Raw genomic sequence first — 17,368 nt, 5'->3', positions numbered from 1 at the left:
CCCTCCAAATCCCTCTCTCTCTCCCTTATAGTCGTTTCCCCGGGCCAAGAGAATCGCATTTGCATAACATAAATGTACGCCTGGAAGGGAAAGAAGGGTAGAGCAAGGAACGCGGAGGGCTTGGTCGAGAGGGGTCGGACAAACAGACAAACGGACAGCAAGCGAGGGCTTCTGCACGGTAAATCTTTGGATACGACTCTCGTCTAGCTGGTACTTTGCATTCGTTTCTTATTCCACGGCTCTTTTCACAACTGTCGCATACTTTCGGCCTCGCGAGCACTCGAATCTCGTTCGAACTTCAGCCGGTTTTACGCCACCGTCCCGACAAATTATTTTTCACCCCTACCCCCTTATCTCGTGACTTTTGGCTCTCGGTTAAGCCGAGAGTATATTGGACGGAGGATCCTTTTGTCTCTTTTTCCTTTAAAGCTGCCGCTTAGCGACACTTTACGGTATCGAACGTGGAAAATACGATGAAAACAATTTTCTTCCCGTCGAGTAATCCCTTAATGCCACTTTGTGTCCTACGGAGCGTTCCAAAATACGAGCCACGATTTGCCTGCCGGGATAAACGCGGACACTGTTCAACCGTCTCGAATATCGGCGATTCCAGCCACTTTTATAAATGGCCGGCGATTAATTGATACGACAATGATTAAACTTTACGGTGAAATCAACGGTACGCGGTTTTGTAATGGTGGAATATTTACAGAAAGCTAACTAAACGGGAATGTTTTGAGAACGGATCGCCGAATAACGTGTTCGAAATTTTTCAGCGGAAATGGCCGGCCAACGGAATATCTTGCCGGCTGGCCGCTCGTATGAAACTCCTATTAAATTTGTATCATCCGTTCCGCGGGGCTTTATTTCAGCGGGAATAAAAATGGTTGTAATTTCTGCTGGTAACAAGGCGGAATGCTCGATACGTAACGATACGTAACTATATAGCATCGGCCGAAATCCGTGGCGGTACATCGATCGTTAATCGACAGCTGAAACCCGTTCCCATCGTGAATTTATCATCATCGATGCTCGGAGTAATGTTTCCGTCCATGTTATTAATAACCGGCTAGCTGTTCCGCGAGTGGCCGGCTGCGGAAAGAAAAAGAGGGGAAAAAGGGATGACGAGTTAAGCGGTTGGAAAATCGCGGTGGAAAGCTTTCTAGATGGGCTTCGAGTTGAAATTATCTAAGGGACTCTCCTTGGCCGGCCCAAGAACGGCAAACGACGTTACCATTATCGCTGCTCTTTCCAAGAAAGAAACGGAGGATGCGAAAGAAAGTGGGCGGGACAGCGAGTACGCTTAAAATTTTCCTGCGAATTATCCGACATCTCTTATCTCGGGTATAAAGATGTTTTTACGAACCTTTCCGCCATGGACAATGGCGAAATGAGAATATCAAAAAATCCGCCAGTAGCTCATCGCGTAAACGTGACGTAATTTGCGAAAAAAAGAGGGAAAGAAAACGGGGGAAAAGAAATGGGAGAAATAAAATACATTAGGAGCAACGGTTCGTTTCAAAGGGGGTTGTTTCCTGAATTTTAATTCCCGCCGTTTACCATTAATATTCGTAACGCGATTACGACCGACTTCGCCGGCATTTATTTTATTTATCTCCCAAAAGCGGGACGCAAACGACGAAAAACGGAAGAGGGGATGAAGGACGATAAAAATAACGAAAGGGAGAAAGAGAAGAGCGGAAAGAGGGCAAAAAGGGAGTCGCGGTTCGTCACTTTGTAACGGACCACGCTGGATATTTAAAAAAATTCAATTTTCCGCAATAAGAACAAGTTATGCGGCGTATCAGAGACCGGTCGTTATGGAAAGTATATTCATTTTCCACGCGGAAACTCCCCTTTCCGGGTTATAATAAAAACATGCACGTAAGGGCACGTGCGCGCACGTTTATTAAAATTCAAACGTGCAATAACAAAGTAACTTAATCGAATAAAAGACCACGTATAAATCTCGACCGATTAAACCAACAACTTTACACACAGAATATCACACAAGGATATAAAAAACATGTAAAAACGAAAGAAGGTAAGAATCTACTGGGTGATTCGAAAGTGTGCTCCAAAATTTGGAAAAATTCGGAATGCATCCGTCGATGAAAAAAGGGAAAGCCAATATATCGTTTTCACTCTTAGGGACATCGAGGGTTCCGAGTCAACGGGGGCCTAGTTAACTTTTGGGCTAGGCCCTGGATGAAATAATTGTTAATAATGCGGGCCAGAGTTTTTCGAAGGCACCGAGTCCTCTGTACCAGCCCCCCTCGCCTAATAAAACTTGTATTAACAAGAAATAGCGCTTTCATTCTGTAATACCCACGCCACCCCTTCAAAATTTTCTAGTACTCGCGAAACTGCGATGACCGAATGCCTGTTACCGGTACTTGTTACCGCCATTTTTCCCCGAAACCTCGACGTGCTCGTCGTCACAGGCTACCCAACGTCCCCCATTTTACATCGTCACAGTCGCCCCCAACTATCTGCTCGACCATCCGAAATCTATCGCTATTTTACCTCAAACGTGTTCATTTACAGCCCCCTTCGTCGAACAGCCCCGACCTTAATGCCGATTGATCACCACTTCTTGTTCGCCACGTCACGCTTCCTCTGTCGGACGCAAACTTCGAAAAGTTCAAGGTACATAGATCCCGTAGACCGTGAGGCAAGAGAGATAGTTGAACGCGGTATAACTCAGGAACAATTTCCACCAGGCGACAACCAAGCTGAACTCCACTTTTCGATTCGACCCTCGTACGGACCGTTCATTAGACCCTTCGTACACGTTTCAGGGGGGTCTCGGGTTACGTAAAACGTGGAAACTCTTTCTACGAGCTACTTACAAGGCTGACCATAAAAAAGGAAGGAAGGGCAACGTTGTTTAACCAGAAGACTATCAGAAGATGCCGCGACAATCACAAAGCACGAAGCTAACGCGAACACCATCCTCGAGGGATAAAATTCTGATCGTCCAAGGGGGTTGGAGGCGCGTCAGCGAGCACCAGGTATGGGAAGCTTCGGGGTGGAAAAATGTGGAATGTGATTCGGAAGCATTCGGGATAGACGGTTATGTTAGATAATCATTAGATAAGAAGAAACTCCATTTCCTTATTCCCTTATTTTCGTTTATATAAAAGTAATATAACCCTCTCGCTCCTAACATCTTTTATTTCCAGACATCTTTACGGCTTGAGGTCAGCCAGTTATGGTGCTCCAGCCCTTATGAAGAAATCGTCGTTGCAGAAATTTTTATACCCTCGGTAACAGCCTTCTTCTATCACCGTCTCGAGTGTACTTTCGCGTCGTATATAAAGGAACAATAAAAACTGTCTGTAAAGAGGGGCAGGGGGTCCGCCGTTGGACGAATTTCACCCCCTTCTATCCCTCCTTTTTTTATTTTTTCATTTTTTCCCCCGTTTTCGAATATCGGCGGGAATCGAACGATACGATGATCGATCGTTAATCGAATCGCGTGCAGCTGACAAATATAAATAAACTCTCGAACAATGATCGTAGATTACAATGCCACTCACGATGAATGGCAAATATGCTCGCGCTGAAACGATTATTGGCAACGGGAAAATTTACACGGACAAACCGTTAGTTTCAAGTGGATGAACATCGCCAGTCAAAATGACGCCGCTGTTCCCAGCTACACGTCCAGTTATAAGCGAGCTACACGACCTGGAACTAACGCGGCCGCAAATTTGTATAAGTTGCATCGATTCGCGTTTAGGAATCGCAGATATAATTAATAATAAACACGAAAGCGTTCCATGCCGATTTCCCACCCCTTTCTCTCCCTTGCTCTGCTTCCCTCGCGAGTTCCCGGCGAACACGCGAGTACAAGAGACCTCGAAGACTGCGCTTCGCGGGCTCTTGTACCAGCGCGAGTTAGACACCACTGATCTATCCCGACACGAGCCCTCGACGGGAACCAGGACTGCGGAATAACAGCCCTCGAGTACGCCCCTCGCGAATAAACGCGTAGACGAGGTCCAGTGGAAACAGCGGAAGATCGCGAGTGACGAAGAACTTTCGTATCTGAAATAATTAGAGCAACGTTCCGCGCAGTCCCTAACCGGAAGCACGAAGTTTCAGCGTTACCTTTGACCCGGCCAGGAATCGTTCGTTAGTCAAGGTTGCACGTGGTCGGGGAACTTGCAGAAATTACAATGACTTTTATGGCTTGCTGCCGACCAAAATTTCGCGCATCAATTCCGAACGTTTCCGGGCGTGTTTCGCTAACACCCACGAAGCATAGTTTCGCCAGTGCGAAAGAGACGGGGCCGCAATTCTGCGGAGACTGTAAAGAGCCCGGCGGTGGAGCACGATAGGGGGAATTATACCGTGGCTCGTGTCATAAAAGGGATTGCAAACAGTGTGGAGAGATGTTTTGGAAGATCGTAACGATAACGGTGTACCGTCGCGTAACGTAGTGCTTATTGTTGCGAAATAGTTGAATCGCTATTGGACGAAGGTAATTTCGCGCATCGCGTCCGAGGAAAGAAACGTAATAAATTTAATGGACCAAGGCATGGCTCTGTTTCGCTCGTGTCTGTAATTCAATGAACGAATCGCGTGTGGGGAATCGAGTATCGATCACGTTGTGTCGTATCGATAGAAACGAGGGAAGAGGCCAGCTTAGCTCGGCTTCTTGCCTACACGAGCAAAACAAACAGATTTCCAGGAACCGAGTCTCTTCCAAGAAATCCTTCAACATCGTGTATACATTCCTCTGGTAGTCTTTGATTAGGAACTGCGTGACGTCCCTTATCCTTGACGCTCGTGTCATGGTAAACATTCACCGAAGACCGTTCCGAGGCGTGGGAACTGGCTAGCGACGAACGTCGAAGCACACGCGTTGGAACGTGACTTGGATCGATCAATGTGTTTTCGAAAGACCGGAAATTCTTGGAACCGTCCGCGTGTTTCCCCCAAAGGACATCGGACGACGCGGTAATTATCCCCACCGGCGGAATAAGACGAAGACGTAATACGCGTAAGATACAAGGACTGGACGACGGAAGAAAATCCATGGTACGCGATCCATTCATTCCTAACGTGTCGCTGCGGATAAGCCACGGCGCGTCCTTGGTTACATCTCGAGAATCGGGTATCGATTGCTTCCCTCGCACGCCGATAAAAAACGAGGGAAAAGAAAAGAAAACAGACAGGTGCTCGTGCACCCCGTTCCGAGCAAGGCAAACATGTTGCCTCCAACTTTCAATCCCCTTTCCGTACCATGGCAAACCTTGTACGACGATTCGCTTTACCTCCACGATGAAACGCGACGTTGTCAAAACAGCGACCCCATTCAATCTCCGATTCACCCCTGACCACGACGTATCTACCACCTATTCCCGTCCTCCGAACGCATCGCGCTACCCCGTGTTACTCCTAACACGGCTGTCCAAGTGACGCAGAAAATATCGAACGCTCGAAGAAGCTAAAAAAATTATTGCTCGACTCACCGACTCGCAGAGCTGGATGGAGAAGGAGGGTCGAAGGACGTCGTCGTCACCTCCAACGACGCGGTTGACGGCTGCAGGTCGATGCACCACTAGTCAGGGATCAGCTGATCGATGAATGACAATCCGATGATTCTACACTCGCTACGGCGAACAGACGGTTCACCACCGAACACGAAACCCTCACCGGACGAAGGTGCGCGAACGACTGACTGCCGCGGCCGTCACGGTGGGGTGTAGCTGTGCGCTGATTCTCCACGGCGTCCCCCCCTCTCGCACTCTCAACCCTGTTCTCGATCCCTCCTTGTCGCGCCACTCTACGCCAAGCTCTTTCCTTCCCTCCTTGTCTTCTTTCCATCCCTTCTGCACCTCTCTCTCACCCTCTCCCTCTCTCACTCTTCCTTCCTCGTGGTAGCTACCCTATCGGTCTTTCTCTGTTTTCCTTCACCCTTTGCACCCTTTCGTCTTCATCCTTCCTCTCGTTCATCGTGTCGCCGTCTTCTCGTCTTCTTCTCGTCTTCTCATCGTCTTCACACCATCTTCTCACCGTCTTTCGTTTCTCCGTTACTTGCCGTTTCTACCGGTGACCTCTTTCTCCTTCCTACGTGTATCTCCCATCAACTGCGTTCGTTCATTTACTTTTCCGCGTATTTTTCTACTCCCCCTTTTCCCGCCCGAATCTCCTTTGACTACCGCGACTTTTACGCACCCCGTTTTTGTTCCGCTTAATGGATCCCATTTAGCCCGGAGTATATATTCGGTATTAGATCTTCGATGAAGGTTTCTTCCTCGAAAAAGCAATTTCACCTTCCGACCCTTCGTACTTGATATTTTCTTATCCACCGCTGCGTTATACTCTCCTCCGGTATTTTTTCTGCGTTACCACCCCATTCTCCACCTTCCTTCCGTCCTGTCACCCCGCTGCAATCTCTTCTATTTCTATCCTTCTTTCAGTCCTCCTCCATTCGACCAAATGCCACCATTCTCTCACCGCGCGGGATCGTCTCTCTCTCTGCTCTCCTTAAGCCACCCCACGCCTTTGTTTCCCCGGCACATTCCCCGTCCCCCTTCCACTCTTTATCCCCGATACAACTCTTCACCAGCCCCCTCCCGCTCCCCTGCCAACCGGCTCTCCGTCACCTTCCATCGACTCTCGCTGTGTTCGACTCGAACAAAGACGCAAATGCCAACCCGTTCGTCGACCAAGTTCGACCGTGGTGAACGAAACGAAGACGGAAAAACAGGAAAGAAGACGCCGGGGCGAGTATAATCGAGCCACAGACTCGGAGAGGGGAAGGAAACGGGGGACAAGAAGGGGTAAACGAGGGAGCGGGGTGCAAACAAGCCGCGAGTGGAAGCAAGACCGAAGGTCTGCCCGAGGGTGGAACACCGGCGATTTATTGGATCCTAGAGACCAGCGATCACCTATATGCCCGGAGAGAAGTTCGGTCGAATTCGAGACGAGATACTTTGGTCTTTGGCTGGCTTGGTAAAAAGGGGCGGACGAAAAAAGAGTCGGAAGCGCGGGCCCTACGGTGAAAGGAAAAAGCACAATGAAAGATCAACTCCTTCGGTTTGTCGAGGTTCATTCGAACCTGGTTTCCAGGGATCGATGTCATCCTTGAATCGCTCGGCGAGCAACCGTCGGAAAGAACCCCCTTTGAAGATCTTCCAATCGTACCGACTTCGATAAACACGTTGAACCTTCCGAAGCAACACGGAATTTTCCTCACGATTTCCCCGGTGTTCCCGGTGTGTTCGATGTACATAGCGCGATCGAACGGACGCGAAACACGAAAGTAAAACTCGAAAGTAAAACTAACGCGCGGATCTCGCCATAATCGAGGGCCTTCCGCGACCCCATGAGCGCGTCGTTGGGTCAAGCACCGGGTCACCTGAAATCGACGGTCTCCTCGTGATTCGGGAAGCTGCTCGTTACACCTTGAACGTCAGCTAGCCACCTAGTCAGCCTGTTCTACGCAGCCACCACCCGCGGTAGCTTTCAATTTGCCCGGAAAATAATTTACACTTTCCGGCAGACCGGCTCCACGGGGAAATTTATCGCGAATATGCATGCGCCATTTATGAATATGAATATGGGCCAGATTATTATGCGTCGCGGCGGAAGAAAGTTCGCGATGGGCCTCGCCGTGTGCCGAATGGAAAACCGGTTGCTGCCATCGTCGATGGAGAAGTGTCCCGGAGCCACACTCGACGACACTTTCCTCCGTATCCTCGAGACGCGTGTACCTCCAACTTTCCCTGAAAGTGCGTTGAACCGTCGTATCTCTGTCCCCGGCGTATCTCTTCTCAGATCGATCCCTTGGTCCCTCGAGATACACCCTGCGGTGCTCCAGCACCGGGGCGAAACAGCGCCGCGACACACTCGGAAAGCTCGGTCTTCTACACGTATGAAGATCACGTACATTGTAACGAAGCTGCGAGCGTCTCTCTGCATCGAATGCCATAACTTCGGTGGCCAGTCGTGACAGGCGCGTTAGCAATGATTTAGCGTGCACAACCAGGGAAGCACGGTCGACCACCGTGACGCGCACCGGAAGGAATATCCAGTCGGAATATCCGGCGAACTTGGATATACTGGACGGACTTGGATAACCCGGTGGAGGGTCTGGCGTAGTTTCTACGTCGATTGGACGGGGAACGTGTGACGGGGATGCTCGACGGCTGGCAATCTTGCCGGAGGTCCGTTTAATAAACGAAATAAAGCGCGATCGTGCGCCGAAGACGCTGCCGGAGATGGAATACTTTAATTTCTGGGTCACTCGCAGCTGGGACGTCGCCTGTGATTTAGTACGCGCCACGGAAAATGGGAATTGCCATGGCGGTGGAGAGCTTTCGAATACGAATTGTTGGATAAACATCGCGGCAAATCTGCCATTGCGTCCAACATCCCGTTATTTCCGAAGGTCGTTGCCGTCGGAACTTCGCGCAGGAGACTGTCGTTGACCTAGACTACTCGTTCCTCCGCCCAGGGTCGGGGATCTTCCGCTATTTTTCAGTCTCCCGACTGTAGGAACCGGTGTGATAGTCGCGTGTATACGTGTTTCCTTAACTTCCCGAAGTTCGCCTCACGCGCGTTTCAATTCCAATTGCAACATGTTCCGCTAACTTGATTTTCCCGTGAATTCGTCTCGCTATTGGGGCAAGCTTGAACACAGGGCAACCGAAACGCGACTGTGGGCTACACGGTGACGCGTAACTCGATGGTTGTTCGACTGCGAAATTTATTAATCGCCGCTCGATCTAATTTCGACGCGAAACTGGTCGAATTCGTGATTCCATTCCCGGTTCGACGGGTTTGAACTGAACGATCGTTATTTCGCGGCGGTTGATCGACGTCTGTCGCGATGAAATTCCGTAACGTTTCGCGCCAAAGAGATTTCTTTCTTCGCGCAGAATACGCGAAAGATTACGGCGTTTGAAACGGGCAAAGAAATAAAGGCGTGGCCACGAAACGTACATATTTGTCCGTGAGATTTGGGCTGAATAATTGCTCGTGGAATAAAAAAAAAGTGGATCAGTGGAGGAGAAAGGATGGGCCAAGTACTTTCAAAAATAGAGCGGTCCACTATCTTGGCCACTCATCTCGCCGGTTTCGTGTCACTGTCCTCGTAATTTATTCATCGTACACCCGTCCATCGTCTTGCTCCGGTCCATTCTGTGACGTCACGTTGACCCTTAAACCTCTGACGACCGACGGTGCCTCGGTCGATTCGAGATTCGCAATTTCCTTTCTGGCGCGACTAGGGAATTCGCTGGAGAATTTAATACGAACCGATATCAAAGTCTCAACGGTACACTTACGTATCCCTGGGAGAAGAAAGGGTCGAGCGTGTCGTTATCTAAAGCGATTCATGGAAATGAAAAATTTTGCGAAACAGCACAGTTTCGTGGAATCCTCCGCGCGACGCGCACCCTCCCCGTTTCTCTTTGTCCCCGCATCTCGCGTCTCGTTTCCAATCGAATCAATTCGTCTCTGTGGACTCTCCGGCATTCATCCCGTGTCCTATGACGTACACCACTTTGGAATTTAAACGTCACTCCTACGTATCGATGGCGTCCGCGTCGGACCGATGCTAAGCAACGTGTATTCCCGCGACGCTGCGAATTCTCTTAATTCGATTCCGATTCCAACTCCGCGCATCTAATTCCATGTCGGAGGTCGAATCCTCCATTTATACCCCTGTCGTGCCTCTGTCCCCGCGAGAGACAGAGGAGCGTCTAAATGCGTACACATAAGGAGCAATTAGGGAGTACGTACTGTAAAAAAGATAGTTCTACGCGCAGTTATTCTTGATCTCTTCGAATTTTTCCTAAATATCCGTACGTCCACGAAGAGTGACGTGTAAATAATTTTCTGCACCTCGGAGACTGCGCGATTCATGGTTATAGCTTGACGCCTTTGAAATCGACATGTTGACCAAAATGATACACCATGCAGATGCAACGATGGTGTTTTCGTCCGATCGCCTCGTTGCCGGATACGTGGCGAACGTACCAATCAACGACGCAGAACGTGCTCATCCGGTGACATTAATTTGTCCGCAATTAGAGGGAAATTTCAGGGCAAAGGGGGCTCTCGTTGCGTCGCGGCTCGAAACGAAACGACGGTCGAACGCGAAAGCACGGGGACACAATGGGTCGTAATGAAACGGTGCTCGTGCTGTAACCAATCGGCGAAGGGTCGACGGGGGTAAAAACGGGGAAAAAAATATTTTCGCTGCCTCAGTGCTGGCAAGTATCGTTGCCAAGTCTGCCACGACACGATGGCTCTACTCGAGCCTTCGGACTCGTTAACCGGGATCCAGAGTAATATTGATTACCGTTGCTGCTTTGCGTTTCGCTTCTGATGACACGTTTTTCAATAGCCGTGACGAATGTACGTTTTCGACGGTGTCCGTTAGAGATGGATCGCGTAGCTTCGGCATCGGGGCAATATTGCACGATTCCAGGAAGTTAGATTTATGGCCACGTGCACGGAAGGTTTTCGGAAAACTTTTTTACATTTTTTCCCACGCAGAGGAAACGTTGAACGCGATATGGCCGAAATGAAAAATTCCGCACCACGGGGGTGCCTAAATTCGGGGGTGGCATAGAACTTTTCGACGGACCCGGACAAGGTCCTGGGTCTGGTTCGGACTAACGGTCGAAATATTTCTGTTCGTTTAATTTAACGCACCGCCGTGGTACAATGCAAATTTCGCGAAGTTAGACGAGAAAGTAACGAAGTCGCAAATTATATGCAGAACGACGTGAAAGTTGGGCCAACTGGAATTAGTCAGGGATTCCCTTTTGCATCAACGGGATGGGTTAGCAATCTCTCTCTCGTTCTTATTTCCATTTCCATCTCTGTCTCTATTTTTCCCGTTGGACATCCTTAGGACCTCGTGCTCCTCTCTTCTGCCTCTTTCCGCACACCGAAAAATTAATTATTCACTAGGCTGATCCGCAAAAACTCGCCGTGTCTATCTCTGATCCTATCCTCGTTCGGCGGTAATTTATTATCGGCTGTAGCTGACAAGCGTGGTTTAGGACGTTGCAATTGTGAAAATTAATACGAGTCGTTGGCGAAACTGCCACTCGTTGTCGCTTAATTTCGTGCACTCGAGAGACCAGTAATCTTCCCACGTTATCGTAGAAACTGTTATCGACTTGTCGCTATCTCTTTGTCGCGAAAAATTCTTCGAGCGGCTTAATCAGTTTCGTATCGCATATGGCGTCGTATGGGTTGCAGAAAAATTGCGTTCCCGTCACAGCGCCGGGTGGAAAGGGGGCGACAAAGAAGAAATCGACGAATTCGATTCCGCGAGAATTATGGAAAGGGGATCGAAAATATCGAGAGGGTTTCCCCCGTTCCGAAATTTGATTCGCCCCGTGTTCTGACCGGATATAATAAGACTCGGAACGCGTGGAAAAACGCGATACAGATGGAATGTGATATTCGCCGGGAAAATGGGCGAGAACGAGCAAAGAAAAATATAACATCCCTGTCAATATTGATTTATTAGGAGAGCAGGCAGAGTCTTCGGGAACTTCAACTTTGCTCACGAATCGCCAACGTCGCCTGAATACTGTCGAACAGTTGATGATAAATGACCATTGATACAGGAGTGATCGCTCTCTTTGAAAAATTTCTGGAATAATACCCATCGACTTGGCCGGGGTCTCGAATCGAACGATCGATGGTATTAATCTTACGCGATACAAGGCGTTAAGCAAAAGTAGTATAAACAAACGAAGGACGAGGAGGAACGATTCGGTAGGATTTACGGAGGAATTGCACGACGAGAAGGTATCCGCCACTTGGAAAAGCGACCACGTCGGTGGTGCGAAAGCGATAAAAGAAAGAGAAATCGAGGCAGGAATTTCAGCCGGGAAACACTCTGATGTCCACGTTATCGTTTCCTTAGATTGTGCAGCGTGGTTTATCCCAGCCACCAGCACCTGAACTCGCACATTGACTCGCCACATCTCCACCGGAGATGGAAGAAATCGAAGGGCGCCATGCTGTAATTTCCGGTACGTCCAGCTGAAGCTGGCGGGTTAAAAAAGGAGAAAAGAGAGAGTTTGCCGGGGTAACAAATTCCGAATTGTTTCGTCCTCTGTCATCCTGATTGCTCCATTATTTCTCCGCTTGCTCTGTCGTCTTTGCTATCTAAGCACCGGATCGCATCGTCGTGGCGAACCTCCATGGGCTGCACGGTGCCAGTGTATAAACCTGTCACGTGGAAAATACCTCGAAATAAATACATATCGAACGTTTCCAACTGACCGATTCAATCGTTGGTATCGCTGGTGATTAAGGACGTTTAAAGGTCATCGGAGGATCGTCGAGATCGAGTCATCGGAGATCAAACTGATTTAAAGGTTACGACGAGTCGTGTGATCGAGAGTGAGGGTCGTTCGTTGATCATGGAGGACCATTAAGGTCGTGTTACACGTGTCCGGGTCACTCGATGGCAATGAATGGCGATGGTAACAAGATACAAATGTACCGATGCGGTCGCGTATCGTTAAATTTACCAAATCATGGATCAAAAACCGAGGAAAGTACCATCGAGATCCCATTAAATGTCCCCGGGTCCAGCAACTGCCATAAAATCATCGAGAGCTGTTTGCGAGCCAGGTCCTGGCCGCAATTAGGTTTTCGCTCGGCCTTTCGTTCGAATACGTTCGACCATTCGAAACCCGTAGGCGGCCATGTCTGCCGTCACGCTGCATCCGACTAATTAACGTCGCGTGACACCGCCTTTGACCCCGTAAATTGATAATGGCACCGTATCACCCCTTGCCCGTTACCGACAGCGAATTCAATTCTGCCCTTTCCGCCGGTCTCTCTGGCCTTCTCCCTTTTCGCCAGCTCCGTCCCCGTGGCCACGGCCCTGCACTCTTTTCGACGTCATCCCCCAAAGGACCCGGGCTCATACGCTGGCTCGCCGGTTTTCTATTTTCTTCCCTCTCTGTCTCCGTTCGTGAGCCTCAGCCCCGTTTCTCGCGCTCAAAGCTCGCCGACACGTCGTCGTCCCTCAAAGCGATCCGCTCGGAAAGGAAGTCGCTTCCGGCGAATCACGCTCGATTCATCCTTTCTTTCCCTTTTTCATCCCCTTCCGGTGAAATCTAATTGACCTATGGTAGCCGTGATGGCCGCCAAGGAGTTACAACGAGGTCGTAGATACTATTGGTTATTACCTGCACGTGATCTATGGACTCCGAGGGGTAGATTAACCGTCCGGTTAGTGGCGGGCGAAATTGATTCCTCGTTTCTTACCTAGGTTACGAGATGGAGGATTGGAGCGTTCCTCTCGGGGCGTTAATGACTCCATGGGGTGGATGTAATTTATCCAGGTGCCACGCTTCGAGTCGTGCGCAACTCGCGAAACTGCCGCTTTTAAAGGTATCATGACCAGTCTGGTTTCAAAAATTTTCAGAGATGCAACTTCTATTCGTATCTTCATACACCCGGTTGCCTCTTTGAGCCGGCAGGTTTGAATGTCCGTTAAAAAGGATGACACGTTTACGTTAGCTCTCGAGGAAGGGATTAGAGACTCGACGCGATCGATTTAAGCGAAACCAAAGCGGAGACTCAAACGAGACGAAAATAAAGGCACACAAAAGCCGAGCTCGGAGTCTAATAAAACCCGAGCCCGGCAACATCTGGCTCGCGCATCCCCGAAAATAAAACAGTGACGGATGTTTTTTCGCGTCTTCTGTCGGTGCATTTCATATGCGCCCGGAAACCCCGTTTCTTCTCACGCTTTCTGCCGCTGCACCTCCTCTTCCTTTTGCCACTGCCTCTGACACAGCAGCGCGGGTCGCTAAAAAGAAAAGAAGATGGAACGAGAGAGAGAGAGAGAGAGAGAACGAAGAAATGAATTCTTACCACAAACGAGAACACTTGCTCCACGAGTCCCTCCGTGCTATTACTCCTTTGAACCGAACACGGTGAATCGAACGCTACGATCGGAAGGACGCTTAAAATAAATTTATCCGGCGACTAGGATCGAAGGCTTACACGGAGCTCTCTGTACGCGAACGCTCCCATCCGGTTGAACGAGCAGCCTTCGTCTGGATTCAATCGCGCCTGAAAGTGAAGATTTCTGATTAGCGAATGCTCCACGTTCCCTACGCGAGTCTTCTAATTATTTTTCACTCGGTACCAGATTATTCCACTTACCGTCCTTCTCCATTAACTTACCCTCTACCCTCTTTCCGCTGGGGCTGTAAAAGTGGCGAAGCTCGACGAGCTTTCAGCCCGCGACGCGACGAACATCGTCGCACAGAGATAACTCCTTCAGACAGTGATACGAGTCCGACAGTGCTTTGCACTACGTAAAACGTCGATCACTGCCCGTGGCACGGTTCAACTTCCAACTTCCATCCACGACGAACTTCTTCCTGAGAAGAACGTCTCCCTGTAACCACGAAAACTCGCAACTAATTTCCCCCAGAGTGTGTTCCTTACATACTGACAGACAAATTCTCGCACAGTGGAGAAATAAATAATCCAACTTTCGACTCATCTCGCTCGCACTACTCGCCTATCGATCTCCGAATAACGTTAGAGTGTCTTCCCTGAAATTATCCGGTTCCCATCGAACGGTGGACGACGTACATCGTGGTGGAGTGGACCGTGGAAACGAGTGGGAAATGTAGCACGATGGAGTTTCCCGGCCAACGCGAAACGAGACCGTCTATCGTTAGCAGAGCGTGACTACGTCGCCCGAGTGTCGAGGGAAGAAAAAGAGGAGAACGGGGGAAAAAGAAGAAACGGGGGAAAAAGGAGTAGGAGCAAAGCCGAGAAAAAATGGGTGTCACGGCGGTGCAGCGCGTCCCAATTTTTCATTTCCCAGCAACCCTAGGCCGACCCTGCGTGGAGGAACACCGAGGCAAGGATGAAGGCGGCGATTGTCGATCTAGGCGAAACGTCTCGCGCGTTTGTTTGATTTCATTCGGAACCGACTGATTTGTTTGCGTCCATTTCCGCCCGGACAACGCTATTTCCACCTATCGAACGTGAAACGCTAAGCGCCCCGGTGAATCGCTCGGAAAGCCGAACGCGCTCGTGAAATAAATTCCGACCGTTTGCATCGAGTCTCCACCGTTTCCCCGACGTTTCCAGGCGAAACGAACTTTACGCTGCTCGATCGGTGAAATGCCCCCTGACACTTTGCGGTAGTCGGTCGTCTTGAAAACTTAATTTTCCGACCGGGTATTTGCCGTTGTGAAACGAGAAGGAAAATAGAACAGGCGCGAAACTTGACGGAAAGTATACAATGAAGTTGTACGATGAAAGAGTGAGAAATATTCCTTTGATGACTCAACAAATCGTACCACGTATCGCGAATTTATAACTACGAGATACAGGAGACATTCAAGGATCGAGGAAATTAACTCTGTTTTTTAAATTTATTTATAATTCAATGCCAAACCACTCGATCGATGTCTAATTTCTTATATTTCAATTAAATTTCTACCTCTTGTTCTGTGCTAGTGATTTTCAGCGAATGTGTCATTGCAGGCTATTACATCGCAGAAATTTTTGAATGCGTCCTGAGAATTTATTTTCTTCCTGTTCAATCGAGAGCGCGGATTTATTCTCTCCCAAATTAGCAAACAAGGAAAATGACAATTATGAATTAAAATTCCATCTATATTTTCCTGTCATACCTTTTACCCCTTTGCACTCGACGATTTTTTGGCTAGAGAAGAGTAGAAATTCAAAGATTCTCTACTAAAAAACTAACGATACCTTTTTTTAACAGTAAATAAAGAATTGTATAATAATAAAATTGTAGAATTATTTGATTTCGATACCTTATATTACATTAAATTTGATATATTAATTAATAACGATCTTCCAAATTTTATGAAATGGTGACTGAATCTCATCTTTCGAGTGCAAAGGGTTAATTTACCACGGGAATTTGGTAATGAAGTTATGCAATGTCGTGCGATAAGGAAGATCAAAAATCACTGTTCCGTGGAATTAATCGTATCCGAGTTTTTCCCGACTGTACCTGAAACCAGAAGCCTCGCAATTCTCCGTGAAATAATTGCAGAAATTGGATTTCAACTTGGTTTATCTGCTTCGTGCCTTCGCCGATGCACTACCGCTCGGCGAACAGGATTAAGCACGGCCATGGTTTATCTCTTTTCCCCAAGGGGTTAAGGCACGCACTCGGAGTCACGCATTAGAGGTGAAAAGCAACTCGTCTGTTCCCATTCGAGGCTTCTCCGACCTCCTATTCTTCGCATCGACTCCACCCCCGTAAACTGTTTACCAGCTGAAAGCAAAGCTCGACGAACGATAGACGCGTTTGAGAAACGACGCGAGTTGCGGCCTCCGAGAGATTAAATGGCGTCACGAGCGTACGCCAACTCGCGGAAATTCGCACGCGCGAAGCTTAATTTCCACGATCTCGAATGCCAGCAGGATGCTGGAACGCGCCGGTATGATCATCGTAGAATTCACGCGGAATGCGTGATGAGCAACAACCAGAATGACACCGAGGTCCCGAAAATACCACGTGTGGGCGCCATTTTCTTGTAACAACGAAACGAAATTATTCTGTAGAGATCTAATCGGTATGTCGTTGCTGTTGGGAATATTTTTCAGGAATTTACATTGCCCTTGAAGAAGCTTGGAATTTATGAAGAGAGAAGACCAAGGTAAGAGAAAGGTAAATAGGAATATGCAAATTCATTTTTCTGACATGAAAATATTAATTCAGTGTACGAATGGCCGGTGATTAAATAAGATTGGTGATCGTCAACGATACTTAAAACCAAAACGTGCTTCGATTCTGATCCGTTGCAGACTTTGAACAACATTAAACTACGACAGGTGCCATTCACTTGCGATAACGAAACAAAATTACTCTGTAAGCATCTAATCGGTATATCGTTGCTGTTAAGATTATTTTTCAGGAATTTACATTGCCCCTGAAGAAGCTTGGAATTTATGAAGAGGGAAGACCAAGGTAAGAGAAAGGTAAACAGGAATATGCAAATTCATTTTTCTGACATGAAAATATTAATTCAGTGTACGAATGGCCGGTGATTAACACTAGAACTACCAACCCAGTGAAGATGACTGGTCCCAGAATTTTCCTTTTTGCAATCACCGAACACATACACCTGCTTTAAGAGCAAAATTGGTATCAACTCGTATTAAGAAAGAAGTGTAATCAATATATTCACTCGTATTCATCGTATCGCTGAAATTACTATAATCTGTGCACGTTATAGTTAGGCACCCATTAAAGATCGATAGTTCTAGTGTTATAGAAGATCGGTAATTATCTACGATATTTAAAGGGCTGATCCGCTGCAGATTTTGAACAACATTGAACTACGACAGGTGCTAT

General features: G+C 48.2%; 1 protein-coding gene across 2 annotated transcripts in view; it reads right to left on the bottom strand.

Moving 5' to 3' along the window:
* LOC108555514 (uncharacterized) overlaps positions 1 to 5,675 on the bottom strand; it is a 128,169-nt gene extending 122,494 nt beyond the window's left edge. For both annotated transcript variants that reach the window (XM_017911175.1, XM_017911177.1), the window contains exon 1: positions 5,484 to 5,675. The gene's annotated coding sequence lies outside the window, so the exon portion shown is untranslated. The remainder of the gene's footprint in view (positions 1 to 5,483) is intronic.
* Between the last annotated feature and the right edge of the window lie 11,693 nt (positions 5,676 to 17,368).

Source organism: Eufriesea mexicana, unplaced genomic scaffold (assembly GCF_001483705.2).
Source record: "Eufriesea mexicana isolate 0111107269 unplaced genomic scaffold, ASM148370v2 scaffold124, whole genome shotgun sequence".
In the NCBI taxonomy this organism is placed as follows: domain Eukaryota; kingdom Metazoa; phylum Arthropoda; class Insecta; order Hymenoptera; family Apidae; genus Eufriesea; species Eufriesea mexicana.
Note: the sequence above shows the minus strand (reverse complement) of the source record. Positions and strands in the feature narration are given on the sequence as shown.